Raw genomic sequence first — 12,149 nt, forward strand, 5'->3', positions numbered from 1 at the left:
ATGCAACCAAAAGACGGCCATGTTCACCCTGCTGACAAGAGTGGAAGAAGCACTCATATTTAGAATTTTGGGAAATACAGTTACAGGAGAAATCAGCACATGTGGAATTTTTGTCTGTCTAACTTCTGACTTACACCAGGAGAGCACAGTCCTCATGGCAATGGACCGTGACCATCTTGTGCTATTTATATGCATTGACAAGGCTCCTCAGTAGCCACTGAGTCTCCTGCTCCAAGGACAGTGGCTCCACACAGGCTGTGAAGACGACAACATCACGTGTGCTGGTGTGCGGGACAATGCAAAGCAGACAGGCTGCTTTTAGGTAACTGCCTTTTGCTGTCACATAATGAAAGAGTAAATGGATGTCGGACAGGCAGAAGCAGTGGTTATTTGCTATGGTTCTCTTTATACGTTTCATGTCATTTCAGATTTGTCATATGATGCCAGGAGAAAAAGTTGACAAGTCGATATAAGGTTGACTTCTTTTTACACATGGTTAAAAATTTAATTTACTTACTTAGCGGGTCAGCAGAATAATGCCCCCTACAGATGTCAGGTCTTAATCCCTTCAATCTGTAAATGTTTATTATTTGGAAAAATTTTTGGCAGATATCATTAAAGATGTTGAGATGGGGAGAGCATCCTGCACTATCCAGATGGTCCCTAAATACCATCCTAAGCGTCCTAAAGAGAGAGACAGAGGAGCTTTAACAACTACAGAGAAGAAGGGGATGTGAAGATGGAATAGAGAATTGAAGGCACTGCTGCCGTTGAAGATTGGGGTGATGTGGCCACAAGCCAAAGAACGTGGCAGCCACGAGAAGCTGGAAGAGAAAGGATGCTCCCCCAGAGCCCCTGGAAGTAGAACAGCTCTTCTGACACCTCGATTGTGTCTCGGTGATACTGATTTAGGACTTCTGGCCCCAGGACTGTGAGAGAATACATTTCTACTGTTTGAAGTCACTACATTTGGTAATTTGTTACAGCAGCCATAGGAAACTAATACAGCTAGTATCCAACATATTGACTGCTTTAGCACATGGAATCTTAAAACACGTCCTAAGTTAACAAGATAGGAGAACACGGGTTCCACTTTCTGCTCTGCTGCTAACAACCAGCTTCCTTCCTGCCTCTAATCATCTGTTTTTCCAAATAAGAGAGCACAGAAGCAGACAAGTTAAAGACCTTGCCATAATTTTTTTAATAGTCAGAATATTTTTTTTTTTTTGGCAAAAAGGGGCATTTATTGTACTACTCACTAGATATTATCCTGTGTACATTTCTGCTTTAAAATGTTATATTCTTGGCTTTTTCTGTAACCGTCGTGGCTTGCTGGTTCCATATTCCTTGACACAATATTCAGTTTTGATTTTAGGTCTGTTTAACCAAAAGGAAGGCACAGTCCACAGAAACCTGGAAATGTAACCACCAGAATTAAATTACCATGGAAGATCGCCCTGATGATTTTCACAAAAACAAAGCACCAGCGTGCTTTTGGAATTGTTTTAGCTCTCTGGTTAAGGATATCCTCGCACTATACCCATGATGACGCCGGGCTTTCTCATAGCTTAAAGGAGCAATATGAGTTTTAGCTTCCAAAGGGCCATTTTTATTCCTTACAAAAGTCAGAAAGAAAAGCATGGAAAGTGCTTAAAAAAATGGGGCACACAGGAAGTAAATGCCTGCAAGGAACCTGTGTCTCTTTCTTAAAATGAAGTATAGCAGACAACGAAAGAGCCAAATTGTCATCACAAATCCTTTAAAACTTTAAATTCCACCGTGATCCTTCCTTTACTCTAACAGAATAGTTCTGGAAAGGCTGTAAATCAGCTTCCATTCTGATAGTACAGAATCATTACATTTTTATGACTGTATAGTTGACAGTAAAAGGAGAAATGATAACAATTTTCAAAAATGTAGGTAGATTTGGAGAGCTCTTGGTGGACATGTATGTATAGTTCATAAATATGGACAATTCACACTATGAAAATAGTAATTATGGAGCTTATTGATACACGAGATGCAACTTAGCATTGGCTGTGTGTCACTTTTCTTCCATGTATTGTAGACTTTTAGATTGAAGGTCCTTTATATAGTACATGGATTTAGTCTACCCAACCTGGTTGCTGGTGTTTTGCGGACACATTTTTAGGCCTTAGAAAAATGAGTATAGTATTACTTTTTAACAATGATTCCATATCAGCTTGTGGATTATTTTAAACCCTCCACTGAGAACATTTGGAAGGATAATCATCAAATGATAGTGACAGATGCTTTTATTAAAAAGTGACGTGTGAAGTGAAGTGTGCCACACTTCGGTAGGCATGTCTGCCGTTTACATTTCTTGCTTACAAGTAAGTGATTCGTCATTGACTATATGAGGAAGAATTATATTCTACCATCGTATCCCAAAGGAATAACCAAGTACAACTGTATTTAACAAAATTTATTTAACTCTCATTTTTGGCAGGTTATGATGATAGCTAGTTTTGATCTTGATACTACCTCAATGAGTTTGATTGTTTTGAATTTGTAGAAATGGTCAAGCTATCAGGGCTTAAGAAGCCAGCATATATTATTTTTCATTTTCTAACATTTTAGCCTGGATGGGCCTCTAGGCCTTTCTAAATATTTCTAATTTCCATTCATTCAATTAATTGGTGCTTAAATATTAAATGACTTTGACTGGCCTTTGTACACAGCTGATTCATTCAACTGAGGCTAAGATTCTATCCTGAATTTGGGTTTTGTTATACTCGTTTACTCTCCAGCTGAATTTTGCTTACTATACAATATCTTCATTAAATTCCATATATCTGCAAAGCACACAGCAAAACGCTTATAACGAGAGACATTAAAAACTGATTAAAGTTCTTGAATCACTACTCATTTATGATTGAGCCACTTTATGAAGATTATCTATTACAAGAAGAATCCACCTATTAAAAATTCCTCATTCTAAAGCTATACATATATGTATGAACTCATCAACCAATGTCCAGTCTCAGATATTAGATCAGTGTTTAGATTTCCATTTCATATATTGATAGATGCAATATGTGGCTGGCTGCAATATTATCCCATCTATCAATTAGATTACTGCCGGTGGTGGAGAATTATTTGTTAGTTAATCAAACTATATTATAAAATAAAATTTTCTCTAACAGGGTTCTTCTCTCAAAACTGGTATAAAAAATGTCCAGTAAACATTTCAGTGAAAACAACATGAGGTGGTAGTTCAAACTGTAGAAGAAGGTTAAATTAAAATCCTTCTAAAATATAAGCAAGATGAAATCTTTTCCTGGAAATTGCAGGGTAAAATAATCTCAGATGCTTGGAATAAATTGCTCTTCCCAAAGGCAGAGTAATGATAAGTTCTTAGAGGAGGAGAAACAGAATGATAGCCAAAGTATATAGATTTGAAAGGCTGTTTGAAGATAAGACTAAACGAGTGTTTTGGGTCATTGTGAAATAAATATATCATTAGTCATCTCTGTGTATAGCTTGGATTGCTTAGTTTTATGAGACAACTGGAATGGGTTGTTTCAAAGTTTCAGAGCAACTGAAAAGAATTAACTGAGGGCATAATATATCTTTGGGGTTCATGTTAGTGAGCCTTTGGACAGAGAATGTAGTGTATTAAATTAGTTTCATTGCCTTGCTGATCCTGATGGATAGGTGGATACAGAACCTTGTTAATGTCTGGGGCTAACAGATGTTATTCAAGCTGTCAATGGCATCAGCCACAGATGGGCTGGATATGTATCCTGCCAATGAGACAATAGATGGACTTTGTCTCGAAGACTCTATTCTCATTGATTAGAGAAGTTCAGTTGGCCAACAAATGCCTGAACTTTCCAGAATAAAAGTTTGAAGTTCAACATTGGAAATAATTAAATTCATGAAATGTTGCTTGAGCTCATGCTAAGGGTGAGACACGGTGTGTGGCATGCCTTTTCAAGCTCTCTATGATTTACAGGCTTGTGTGTGAGTAACTGTAATACAACTCAGAATACGAAGTCCACCATAAAGAGAAGGACAAAATCCTTTTGGAAAGGGAAAATCTTAAGGGCAGGCTGTACGGGGGAGGATGAATCTAACAGGGCCATGAGCTGTGGTAGGACTTATGTAGGCAAACCTAGGGACTACAAAGCCAGTACAATAGGAGGAAGGAAATTGGCTGAGTGAAAGAACAGAGGCAAGAGTGGTTGGGTATGTTCAAATTGGTACCTGAATTGCATAGACAGCTTGAGAATGAAGTAGAGCATGAAACAGAGAAAGTGTATTAGGCCCACATTATGCAAGATGTTTAGTACTCTGCTAAAAATTTTGTTCCGTATACAAAGAGGATCCATCAGAGATTTTTGAGCAGGAAAATAATCTGATTAGTATGATGTTTTAGGAGATACCTGAGTGGCAACATGGAAGAGCCTTGAGGCAAGCAGACTGGAGGCAGAGATGCTTCATGTAAGACTATAAAGCTATTATACTGGCTTAGGTCAGTGACAGTGAACTCTTGAGTTTCGATAGTGGTCTTGGGAAAACTTTTTAAAAAGAGGATCAGAAATAAGAGCCATTTTACTGTGACTGAGGAGTCAAAAATGTTAACTCAACAGAGACATAGGAACAAAGCAGAAAATGTCCAACATTTTGCAAATAGACTCATTAAAAACTTAACTGAGCTCAACATATTTGTAGGAAAGGCAAGTGTTATGAGGAGGGAGAAGGGTTCATATGAAGACATTTAACATTTAGGGTACTTTAATCTCAAATTGTGATGGAGGATATTATTAAAATCTTATGTCTGCTATTATTTAAATCTTATGTCTGCAGTTTTTGTAAAATTGCTGGAATTTATGAGTTCTACAACCATGTGGTAGTCCTTGAAGCATGGAAAATATAATACCAGGAAACATTGATGGAAAGACTTCTTGCTGAAGGGACGGTAAATTTATGGAACTCATTTTCCTGGGTTGTAATGATGCCCTTGCAGACGCTTTTCCTCTCTCCAGAGAGTCCGCTCCCTCCTCTTCCCCAGGCTGCCAAGCAAGGAGGGTGTCCAGGTGGACAGTATTTTTGTGCACAGAGAATGTGGAGACAAAGGAAACTGCTGAAAGCAGAGGAGTAGGAGTTTGGGATCTTGAAGATACAGAAAGTTTGTGGCAGCCTCTGGACACGGGACAGGGGGTGGGGGGAGAGAGAGAGAGAGAGAGAGAAACTTTGCTCAAAAGATTGAGATCTCAGAACTTCACTCATGAGAGAATCCATTTCAGCATGCCGGGACTGAACAATTCAACTGTTCACCCCGTATGTCAGGGAATTTGTGTATTTCTCCTTTGAGTACGAATATGAGGATCCTAAATGTGAGAACTTGGACTACTGTTCTGTTTCCCAGAAATTCAATGTCTATTAAGACTCAGCTCAAATGTCAGTGTCCCTGGGATGTGTTCCTGTACCTGGTTGCCTCGTTCTCTGTTGGAGCACATGCAGTAGACTGCTTATAACTCTCCCTACAGGACTTTCATTAGCAATTTCTACATAGTAGCTTGCTAGCCATGTGAACCTGGGCCAGTTACTTAAACTCTGTGATTCAGTTTATTATCTGTAAAAGCAGGATAAAAATATTCCCCATCTCCTCGTGTTATTAGAGTATGAAATGAGATAATCATTGTAAAGTTCGTTCTTAGTTCAGTGCCTGCCACTAAGTAAGCTCTAAATAAATATTATTAAAAAGTGGTTCTAGGGGTGATGTCAATACCCTGGCTAAATAAGGTGTCCCTTGTCTGTGTCTCCCCACAACAATTTGGCATCAATCCATAAACCATAATGCCTTTGTGGGAGCTGTGGGATCCAGCACCATACACACAAGGGAGGGGAGGAGTCTTGCCCAGCTGTGTGCTGGGTAACAGGCATGCAGACCTCGGTCCCAGCTGTGGACCCTGCAGTGGCCTGTGAAATGGCCCCAGCCCCACTTGACCGTGTTCTTGGAATCCGCAGATAGCATTGTCTGAGAAAATCACCCACAGATGAGAAAGCCTTTGTGGAAGTCCAGGTCTCCAGTGGAGAATTTCCAGCACACCATTGGAACAAAAAAATACGGGTTTGGATGCACTGGGGAGTAAGAGGAACAGTGTGACTTTACCCACCACTCCTCCCCCAAGGTAACACAGCTCAGAGACCTCCTCGCCCGTGATTTCTCCCCAGGGGGAAAGCGAGAGCATGTGGGTGAGCATCTGCCTTCCCCAGCTGTGCCGGATGCTGCCAGAGACACCTATTTCTCTCTCACCCCATCCAGAGCAAAGAATCGTGAGCTGCATGACTAGGGGTTGGGAAGAGGCTGGGAGAGCAGTAGATAGGCCACTCAGAGGGCGTTAAAGGGATTCTGATCCTCCTAACTGCATTGTGGACTCCATCAAGAAGCCTGCCCATGAGCCTCTGTGGATGCCTTACCCATGGATCCCCCCAGTTGACCCATGGGCAAACTCAGCACACTGGGTATATGTCCAAAGGATGTGAAATCACTGTCTCGAAGAGATATCCAGAATTCCATGTTATTGCAGGAATACTCACAATAGTGAAGATATGGAAACAACCTGAACATCCATCTATGCATGAATGGATAAAGATGGGTACACATGCGTTGAAATATTATGCAGCCATGAGAAAGAAGGAAATCTTGCCATTTGTGACAATACGGAGCGAGCTTGAGTGCATTATGCTAAGTGAGATAAGTCAGACGGAGAAAGATAAATACTGTATGATTTCACTTATATGTGGAATCTCAAAAAGCCAAACTAATGGAAAAAGGGAATAGAACGGTGGTTGCCACGGGCTCAGGGGAGAGAAATGGGGAGATGCTGGTCAAAGAGCACAAACTTCCAGTTATAAGTTGCATGAGTTCTGGGGATCTGATGTACAGCATGGTGGTTACGTTAACAATAATGTCTTATGTACTTAAAAGTTGCTAAGAGAGTAGATCGTAAATGTTCTCACCACAAAAATGAAATGATAATTATGTGAGGAGATAGAGGGGTTAACTAATCCTACTGTGGAAATCATTTCTCAGTTTGTACATATATCAAATCATCACATTATACATCTTAAACTTACACGTTATATGTCAATTATATCTCAATAAAGCTGGAAAATAAATACATAAACGTTACTGGCCGTTATTGTTAATATTGCCTATATTTTCCATGACAAGATCAGGGATGGAATCAAATTCATTTGTTATCATATCTTTTGAACCACAGAGTTACAGAATAAATGTTTCTCCCTAATTGCACGAATCTAGATATTATCTTAAGCTAAAATGCTTAATTAAGCTAATATACTTGATGCTCACATTCTCACTTGAGCACTTGGCCAGGTGCAAGTATAACCATAGACTATTTTAGAGAAGTTTTTACAGCCAGAGATATTTTATATGATCATTTCCGTTGACTTTGGAATTGAACATTCTACTAAGTTGTCATATAAAAGCTAGTTGTGGTTATGTGCATTGGAAGAATGGTGTGAAATGAAGAAAGAGAGATAACCTAAGCTATGTTTGAAGAATAGGATGTATTCTTTTATAACATCCACGTTACCGCAGGTTTATAATTTGAATGTAAAATCAGAGCTGGGTGTCCTTGTATGCTGTTTATTCAAATTTTAAGGGAGAGAACACTATTCTCTAACGTATCATGAAATGACATTGAATTTCCCACCCATCCGCCTGTGTTGATTGAATAGTCATGAATACTCTGGTGCAATTTCTTGAAAATGAAGCATAAGTGAAGATATAAATACAACAGGCTCGCTGTTGGCAGATAAGCTGAAGAAAAGAAACTTATTTTTCTGGGTAACTTATAGCTTAGAGAATTTCTGGTACAAGATTAAAAATGCCAGGAAATGTTAAACCTTAGGCAATACTAAGAGCTATAAGAATAGTCTTGTTCTCACATCTGGCCAGCCAAGTAAAACAAGAATATACTACTTTCTCCCATTAATGGTATAATGAATTCAAAACGATTCACTCCAGCTTAAAAGGTGATTGTATTTTCTATCTCATACTTATTTCATTACAGATTAGTTGGAAAAACTCTTCTTTAAAAATTTCTCTTAGATTTATTTTCTTCGTTCCACACTTGCTTTCACCATTCAAGCTGTGCTATTTTTCAGGTTGGAATTATTTTGGTGACCTAATGAAAGTTCTTCCACTTCCCGTGCATTCTAGATGATTCTTGCCTTAGTTTGAGCTTCTTTAACAAAAATGCCATAGACTGAGTGGCTTATAAACAATAAAGGTTTCTCAGATTTCTAGAGGCTGGGAAGTCCAAAGTCAAGGCCCCAACAGATTTGGTGTCTGGTGAGAGCCCAATTCTTAGTTCATAGATGGCATCTTCTCAGTGTCCTCACATGACAGAAGGGGCAAGGGGGCTCCGTGGGTCATTTTTATAAGGGCACTAATCCCCTTCCTAAGCGTTCCACCCTCAAGACCTAGTCACCTCCCAAAGATACCACCTCCAAATACCATCACATTGGGGATTAAATTTCAACCTGTGAATTTTGGGGGAAGACAGAAAAGCATTCAGTCTATAGCATTTTTTTTTTTTTTTGATGAGGAAGGTTGGCCCTGAACTAACATCTATTGCCAATGTTTGTCTTTTTGCTTGAGGAAGATTGTCCTTGAGCTAACATCTATGCCAATCTTCCTCTATTTTGTATGTGGGATGCTGTCACAGCATGGCTTGATGAGTGGTATGTAGGTCCATGCCTGGGATCCAGACCTGCAAACCCCAAGCTGCAGAAGTGGAGCACATGAACTTAACCACTATGCCATTGGGCCGACTCCAGTCTGTAGCAATTTTGCTGGTATTTTTATAGCACTGCTTTTATCATGTCACATTCTTGCTTCAGAATTCATTATTACTTCCTTTTTTTGGTTCTGTCTCATCCAATGAATAATTGTTTCTTCACATTTTCATGCTCAGCAATCTGGTCCCACTCTATACACCTAACTGAATTTTTACCATTCATCGGCATTAACGTCATTCACCATGGAACCCCCCATTGCAAACACTTCTACCCCTCTCTGTGCCACACCCCTTCTCTCCTTTCTGCTTTGATCACGCTGTCAGTTCCATCCCTTTCTGTTCTTTGCTCCCTCCACCTATCTAGATCTATTCCATCCTTCTGGCCTTCTTGTTGCAAGTTTGGTCATGCCCCACAAACCAGAAACAGCTCTCCTGTGTTCTCTTGCTGCTGCCTCAGTGACTGTAGAGACCTTGCCTCAGAGCAAGGACAGACTCCAAATTCCTGGCTGCTTCCCAGGGCTGAGAGGTCAGGGCTCATACTCAGTTTTCTTGCCTACCACAGGACTTTGGTGTTATCAGGATGAGCTACCGGGTATCTTATCTGCAAGAAAGCTTTGGGGCTTGGAGTGATAAACTACTGGGGGCGATGGAGTTGACTTCTGAGATTCATGACTATTACAACAATACAGCATTTCTAAACAAACTTAATAGAACCACAGCTTGAGCATTCTTTCATTTGAACAAGGGGACGATAAGTAAATGAGCTTTATACGACAAGCAAACTTTAAAAATACAGTGAGACTTAGGCTTGAAAAAATTAGAATTTTTAAATAGGAAAGTGTTGTATTTATCTATGTTACATAACTCTCTAGCAACATATGCATAATAGAGAAATAATAGTTGAAGAAGCAATTTATGTCCTTGAGAATAGACAGATTATTTTCTGGCCTTAGCCAAAACATGACAGTGGGATTAATACTTTCTCCAAAACAAATAGCTATGTGTTATAATTATTCAAAGGAAAACGTCAAAACTGAAAGTTCTCCAACCACTAATACATTTTCACTTTTTTAAAAAAAATCAGCCCCGTCTCTTAATATGAAGCAATTATTTCCTTCTCCTTGAGTGTCCCACAGCTTCATTTGCCCTTAGGTATATTATGTTAGAAACACTATGCTTCTCCTGAACATTCTCAAGTAGCCAGAAATTAGGAGTGATGGCATATTCCTGCTAGATGCAGTAAAGAGCACTTTTCATATAAAAAGAAAGGGTGCGAGGTAGGGTCTTCTTTCTGTAGTCATTAAACTGAAAGCCAATACTGGGCTCCCTACTTGATAAATCATATTGAAGTTACCAACTGTATCGTCTTCAGCTCGTCCTCAAGTTTCCTTCCCCTGACACGAACAGAAACAAAAGTGCCACGATGCTCCCATAGGAGTCTGCTAGCTTAACGAGAATTTCAGAGCTACTGATTCACTTTCTGAGGGACTCCAGTCACGTTCGTGCTCCAGTCCGGCTTCCTTTTGAGGTCTGGACTTGCAAAAAGGAGAGTCTTTTCCAAAGTTTTAAATTGATGACCCCACACTCCATTCCCTCCCACCAGTTTCCTCCTCTGAATTTGCATTTTTCCTCTTGTCCCTTAAAAAAGAAGCTCTTACTTGGTTTTCTGATTTAAAAAATGGTCCCTGCCAGCAACCCGATTTGCATAAATTGGCTTGACAGATGAACTTGATATAGCCGTACATCGCTCCAGAGTGCTTCCTTCCAGGCAATTCCTATGGGCCTGGATCATGACCAACATGAGAAGAAGCATAATAAGCTGACAAAAATAGAAGTGGATTGCAGAAGATGACTCCTGCCACAAGGAAGGCCATTTCTCACGCAGTTTTTGGGGGTTAGCAGGATGCTGGTCAAGGATTATTGTTGATTACATGGGAATACTTGGAAACTTCTGAAGGACATATTTTTTTTTCCTTCAAATGAGTGAGAGAAAAGATGGCAGGGGGCTTGTGAGAGCAATACTCTCAAAGTTTAGTGCATCACTGTGGAGAAAATTATTGCATGCACATTGGTGGGTTTGAATCACGAAAGAGGATTGACGTGCATTTTGTTTGAACTAATCATTTTTAAAACAAGTCATTCACAAAATGAAAGACATTTCATTGAAAGGACTTGGTGCTTTGAGGCCACAGTTCTTGTATTTGATGGTGATTGCTTTGACACCGAAGATTTTCTAACTTGAAAGAAGCCTGAGAGATCATCCATTTTACAGTTGTGTAAACTGAGTTAAGTACGAAGCTTTGTGAAGCACACATTCTTTGTCTGCAACTGGAGTGCATGCAGTTGATGGAAAGGGTTGGGCAGATTGCAAGTTAGAGGCCAAATGAGACCAGCAGAGGCCCTGCAGCCTTTTGTAGGCCTGACTTTGTTCCGAGCCATTAAACATCTTTAGTTCAGCTTTGGATGCTGTTTACAGCACACAATCAAATGCCCATCTGATGGTTTGAATCATAACCATCATTCAGTTTTCACACAGATTTAGCCAAGTAAGCTAACTGAAAGAGAGCACCTGCCCAAAATGATGCCTTCAATTATTCAAAGTCGAATTCTGGTTGTTCCAGCCATATCAGGGGGTTATTTGACTCTAACTCTGTCTCAAATAGTATTCAACAACTTAACCTATGTTTGCTGGAAAGGATTCATTGACTACCTAGCTGTTGCCTTAGACGAGTTGTGTTAAACGATAAACTGAGGTGTTGGAAATCAGGGAGAAGTTTATGATAAGCAGAAGTACAGGATCACCAACACCCAAAAAGCGTGCAAGTTACTACCCTCCCAAGATCCAGAGATGACCCCAAAGATGGCCCAAAGAAAGACTCAGACAATTCCTCTGAGAGCTGGCAACAGCTCTCAGTAGGACCCGAGGTACAAATGGATTGCAACACACGTTTCAGTTCGGCCGTAATGTGGGGACCCCAGTTTGATAGTTGGGAAGCCAAGCTCTCAGGACACAAAACGAGACAAACAAGAAGGCAATAGCTGTCTCTGCAAGAGAAAGGATCGACAACCAGTGGGTGCCGAAAGCTAATTCACGAGTCACATTCAAAGATGTAATCCTTACAGATGTTTTTTTCCTGCCAATCTGGATTTGGAAAGGAAGGAACTGCGTGGAATTTTACCTTAGACGGAGATCTGGGAACACTGACTCTGGTAGGAATTCTTACTCTTTGCTGGCTTCTGCATTTTCCCAGGATCCCGTCTACAAGGTCTGGAGGAGTGGGGTGTCCCAGCACTTCTCATCCTGGTCACCAGACACTGCAGAGGAGGAAAAATAATTTTCTCTCCACT

The sequence above is a fragment of the Equus przewalskii genome, chromosome 28, assembly GCF_037783145.1.
Source record: "Equus przewalskii isolate Varuska chromosome 28, EquPr2, whole genome shotgun sequence".
NCBI lineage: Eukaryota > Metazoa > Chordata > Mammalia > Perissodactyla > Equidae > Equus > Equus przewalskii.